At 48.5% G+C, this 6,020-nt stretch overlaps 1 protein-coding gene across 1 annotated transcript in view; it reads left to right on the forward strand.

Annotated features, from left to right (window-relative positions):
- LOC102387024 (zinc finger protein 420-like) overlaps nt 1–5,012 on the forward strand; it is a 143,234-nt gene extending 138,222 nt beyond the window's left edge. Inside the window, exon 12 of the mRNA XM_025208705.1 lies at nt 721–5,012. The gene's annotated coding sequence lies outside the window, so the exon portion shown is untranslated. The remainder of the gene's footprint in view (nt 1–720) is intronic.
- The last annotated feature ends 1,008 nt before the right edge of the window (nt 5,013–6,020 follow it).

Here is a 6,020-nt window from a genome sequence, read left to right on the forward strand (position 1 = left end):
CCACCTGAGTGGTTGTCAAGCCTGGGACTTCATTGTAGACAGACCCTAACTGTACAGTGCTTGCTTGACCAGAGCATAACAGCTGGCTGGGCTGTGTATGTGTGTGCATGCATACAGACTTTCACTACCAGGACCTGTCTTGCAAAGAGGGCAGAATCCAGCTTTCCATTCCCAAGGCCTTGGCTATACAGAGATATTGACTGGACTAGCTATCCAGGTGAACACACTATTCCAGAATAAAAGGATTTTATTCCAAAATAATTCCATTCCATTCACAAATCAGAGGAGTTATTCTGGAGTATTTAAAATTATTCTGGAATAATTGTGCCAGTCAGTTTCCCCTTGTAGAGACTGTTGAGTCTGTACATAAAATGTATGCGTGCATACACGTGTGAGTACATGCATACATATGGGAATATGTGTGTTCACACAGCATATGAGTTTGGCAGAGGTGGTGCTTTCCTTGCCACTATCCAGCAAATTTACAGTGTTGCCAACTCTTCTGATTCTGTAGGGCATTTCCGCATAGTTGGTGATGCCACAAATTCCTGGAGTCATGGAATAATGTGAGAATCTCAGCTTCCTTTCTTTTTATTTAAGGAAGTTTCTAACATCTGTGATAATGGAGGAAAACTTGAAAATGTGAGCCTGGATGGCTCAGAGACCAGACCCCCTCTCGGGGAACCCAGATGTATTATATTTTTTTAATCTCTTTTTAAGCTAATCTACTGGTTGAGTGGGGTACACACACTTCTTGAAAGCTGGAGATGACAGAACTGAAATGGAGACTCTTCCAGCAGGACCCAGTGGATGTCCCTGGGGATGCTGAATACTCCTGGAGGGACCTCTGAGTCCCTGTCATCTGCTCCTTCCTGGAGCAGGTTCTTCCCTGAGGACACAGAAGCCTGTTGCTAAGAGCCCAAGTTCACTGTTGCCAAACTTTGTGAGTATAATCGTGACTCTCATGACATTTGATGGCCTTTACCTTTCAAATGATCCCATGATTCCTGACTTCAGACTCAAATGCTGCCTATTCATAGTGAGTGCTCTCTCCCATTAATTTCAGTGGAGACAAAGCCAGGTTGCCTCAGGGAAGATATGGGCCCACCTCTTGCTCAGTAGTTAGGGCTGGGAAGGCAGGGTCTGAAGGGAGCTGAGGCTGTGTAGGGAGATGTGTGGGTGCAGTGGTCTAAGAGGTAGATAGGGAGGGCAGAGGTCTAGGGGGAGGTGAGGGCATTCGTGGCAGTTTGGGGCTGCAAGAGCTGGGTGTGAGGATTTAGGGGGTTGTGGGAAGCTGTGGGTATGCAGGGAGATATAAGGGTGCTAAGGGGATGTGGGAAGCTCTGGCTGTGCTGAGCAATGGAGAGTGCACAGGAAGACATATGAGAGTTTAGAGATACTGGAGGGATAGTTGGGGAACAAGATAGGCTGTCAGAGCTGAAGGATGAAGAGTGGGGTGCTGCAAGGGACAAGTGTGACAATCCAAGCCTAGGCTGGAGAGATGCTGGGAGGTCCTGGGTGTTGCAGGCTGGGAGAGCTCAATGAGGTCCATGTGCTTGGAATCTGAGCACAAAACGCTTCCCACATGCTTCAGAGACAAACAGCTTCCCTTTTCAGGGCTCAACAACTGGACAGCAGATAGGTTCTTCCCTTCCCTTAGCTCCTGATTTCTGGATCGGTTTTGTTCATAATCTGGAATTGGTGGCAAAGCCTGTTTTGCACCAGCCTTGTTGACAGCTAGCTTCAGGCAAGGAAGGTGGCTTGGTGCTGCTCCCCTCTCTGGGCTTATGAGCACTGCTGGCTTCAGTGCAGGCTTCAGGAGGGGAGCAGTGAGGAGAGGCACACATCCTAGTACAGCAACATCATGGAGATACTGGGCTGCAAAAGCAGAACCACCATGTTTTCTTGGTTCTCCTCTCAGGTCTGAAATTTACTCTCCCATCTCCCCCAACCTCAAGAAATATGGCCCTGGCCCTGCAAACAGCTTGGGGTGTTCTACATCTCAATAGATAAGGCTTTTCCCAGACACTGCTGGGCTGCAGAAGGAAGCAGCCATGTTTAAAGGCTTCCTAGCAGATGGTAGATGATGTGCTAGCCCTCAAAGCTGCATCACTTTGGGTAGCAGATGCCTCCTGTCCAGTCTGGGCCGTGCCTGGGCCTGAGTGGTCACTGCCAGCCCCACTCTTCTAACCTGTCACAAATCAACAGAGGCTGCAAGCTCAGAGTGAGAGAGGGTGGAGAAGAATCATGAAGGACTGCTTGTTTCATGTGCTCTGCTGAAGGAAGGGCTGTCATCACTGTCAGGGGAGCCCTGTAAACAGTTGACACTGGCTCCAGTGGAAGTCTCTTAAGGGAGTCCCATCATGTGTGACTTGAGTAACCCCACCCCAATGAATGCAAGGAGCACTGGGCAACTGGGGGAGCCAGAGGAGACAACCTGCTCAGTTGCAATGGGAATCTGATCCTTGGCTGAGAGTGGCCATGGCAATGTAAAGTCATGGCCAGGAACTGAATGGAGTTGTCAGCACCATCCCTACTTCACCATCAGCACTGAAACTCCCCTCCAGTCTGGACAGCAGAGCCTGGCCTGGGAAAGTCAGTCCTGAGGACAGGGAGAGCTCTCTCTGTGCCCTGCCACAAAGGATGTGTGTGTGGAAGCAGAGTCCAGCCCAACATCAAAGGAAGGAGATCAGTTGTAGTCACCCTGGTATGCTTACCACTGGGAACAGGAGTGCCCAGCTCTCATTGTTTGTGAGCTACGGAGGTGGAAGAATAGGCCATGAGACTTGCATCTGGAACACCTGAGTAGAGGGAGATCTGGGACTGTCAGTGGGGATTGCTGCTCTAGGGAATCCAGGGTGGGGGAGGCTGGGCTTCAGGCAGGGAAGATAGTGGCATGCTATTAACTGGAAGCAGGAACTGGGGCCAGTGGTGATTGTGGCTGGGAGCTGCTAGAGATCATGGTCCTGAGGAATGATAACCATGGGCTGCCTTTTGCCACAGCTGTCATGGACCCAACTTTCCAGGAACCCCTCTGCTCCCATACCAATATGGTGCTGGCTCCAGATAAGTCTAGTTTGCCCCTCACCTCTCTGCTCCTCATTCCAGCTGTCTCTTGCATGCCAAGTCACAGACTGTGGGAATTTGGTAACAATCTTCAAATACCTGAAGGCTGGTTATATGGAGGATGGAGATAGACTATTCTCTATGACTACAGGGGACAGCACAAGGATTAATGATATTAAGTTGCAACAAAGAAAATTTAGGTTTGATATTAAAAGTAACTTTCTCACTATGAGGTGGTTCAGCACTGGAATAAGCTATCCTGAGCGGTTGTAGAGTCTGCATCCTTGGAAGTTTTTAAGAGTGGGTTAAACAAAAACTTTTATAAGAGGGTTTAAATGGGTATATTCCTGCCTTGAGTGTGGGGCTGGACTAGATGACTTCCTGAGGTCCCTTCCAGACCTACTTTTCTATGATCTATTCTTCCTTCCTCAACAGCAAAGGAGCTTGTTCAGCCATGCAGGCCTTCTCCAAGCCTGGTTGCAAGAGCAGCACCATATAATATTTATGAGTCTATGCCAGAGGCTTCCCACATCATCTGTGGGTTTCATAGAATCACAGGTGGAAGGTACGTCAAGTCAGTCAGTTTGTCACCTGTTGCTGACATAGAGATATTAACTAGCATAACTATTCTGTAATAGCTATTTCAGAGCAACTGTTTGGACACAGTTCCAGAATAAATGGGATTTTGTTCCAGAATAAAATCTGTTTCTGAACAGTGTCCACATGAGAGTTATTCTAGAACAGTGGTCACCAACTAGTTGATCTGAATCGACTGGTTGATCATGGAGATTCTGACAGTCGATCTCAATCGGTCAGAGGCTCCACAATCGGGAGTGGCAGGACGCATGTGGCTGGGCTGAGCCATGCCCCCTGCTGCCCAGGCTGGGCTGGGTGAGTGGGGTCAGAGCCCGGGCAGCTTGTCTGGGGGGCAGGGTGGGGGCAGGGCAGGAGCGGTAGACCCTGGGGTGCCCTTTACTAACAAAAAGTGATCTTCACCATAAAAAGGTTGGAGACCACTGTTCTAGAATGGGCTGAACTGTACCAGAACAGCGATACTTTCCTCTATAGAGACAAGACTACCCATATACTGTGGTGATTCCAATGAATTTCCAAGGGCTTGGGTTGGCTCTAGAAAGGATCCCCTCTGGATTCCAGATACCTACCTCTACAGCTGTCTTTTCATGCTTTATTTCTATCGTCTGAGAGTAGCAGGGATGGTAGAACTACTTCCCTACAGAACTGCACAGCAGAGGTGTAAATCACTTAATTCTGAAGGAGCCAACAGTGATTGCCTTTCAAGACGGCTTGTTTTTGTTTAAGGTGACAGAGCCGAGATGATATTCTTTTTATGTCCAACAGAGTGGAAAGGCTAAGACCTTTATTGTCTGAGTTGTTACCACATTTGTATTTCATAGGTCATATTTTCACTGGGCCTGGAGCTGGTTAAATGGGCTCATTCTATGAATGCCTGGAATGTAGCAACCTCTTGGGTTTCTCAAAACGTCCTTACCAACCTCTGCTCAGTAATTTTAGTCCCTTTCAAATAGCTACAGCCCCTTCTGCCCCAAGTTTGACATTGTGCTTTTGATGTCCTACTCTTTCTTTTTTTCTTCTCTATTGGGGAGGGGAGGGGGCTTCCAGAAAGATTAATCCCTCTGGGTTCTGATCATGAAGAAGTGAGTTTGAGCCTTGTTGCAAACTCATGCTGATCCTCCCTGCTAGTTAACTCAATTGTGAATGGACACCTGGTTATTCAGGCATAGAAGTCACAGGCAGTCAGATATGAAACTAATGACATCATTCCCCTGTGTGCTATTGACTACAGAATCTTGCCTGCCTTAATCTTGGTGTCCTGATGAGATACTCAGACTCTCATGGACTTCTGACTGTCTTTTCCTATTGTGCTAACAGTGTGTCTCAATTGAGAATAAATCTTGTTTATCCAATGTTTGTTTTATGCTATCTTCTGTCCTAATATCCCTGGGCTTGATCCCCAGGTGGCATAAGTCAATGCAATTCTATTTGACTTCAGAGAAGTTAGTGGTCAAAGTGGTCCTGGACTCAGGGCACAAATGAACAGGAAGAACAGGCCTTCCTGTGTTGTGTTGGCCCCAATCTTAAGCTATCATGGCTACAGTACAGCATAGAAAAAACAAAATGCCTGCTAGGTCCCAGACCCCCTGCCTTCCCCCGTCACCACAACCCAATGCATTGTGACCGGCACATGCAGTGGGAACCAGAGCTCTTATTCTGCACCCTCTGCAGACTCGGATAGTATTGCTGCATCAGCCACCCTTGGGGCAGCTCTTCCCTCCCAGTGACTGGCTCAGGCTCTGCAAAGTCAGGTGGTACCACCATGTCAGCTACACATGGCTTGCATTTTGAAAGTTTACTTCTTAACAACAACAGATAGTCTGATTGCCACCCCCCTCCCCCCAACACCCTCCCCATGGAAGCTGAGACTCTGGAGAGGCTATTGAAGGAGGGCTTATCTCTGGGGGAAGCAACAGGTGAGCATGAGCCTGGCAGAGCTGCAGCAGAGCTCTTCACCCTGTCCCAGGCTAGTACTTCACATGGCCCTGAGGGGCATGTGCTCTGGGGAATATGGAGTGAATGTGTGTTAGAGAGCCTTGGGGACCAGCTGTTTAGGCAGGACAATTTAGCAAGCTCTGGAATGGGGAGACTGTCCAAAGATTCTGAAATCACCTTGATGCTTTCTGCTAGGGCAAGAATAGCAACCTCCCTGCCTTCCACCCCTTTCTCCCCCAACAGTTGAACTATTAAGCCTTCCCTTCAATAGTTTTCTTCCCTAAATTGCCCTATTTGGCACCATCTGGCACCCAGGGGTCCTGGGTGGATTTCCCCCAAAACCACATGGAAGAAGCTTTTCCCTCCACTACTGTGTGATGGGGTCCCTCCCACCCCCCATCATGTCTAGCACCCAGAAGAGCTCA

The sequence above is a fragment of the Alligator sinensis genome, unplaced genomic scaffold, assembly GCF_000455745.1.
Source record: "Alligator sinensis unplaced genomic scaffold, ASM45574v1 scaffold496_1, whole genome shotgun sequence".
In the NCBI taxonomy this organism is placed as follows: Eukaryota; Metazoa; Chordata; order Crocodylia; family Alligatoridae; genus Alligator; species Alligator sinensis.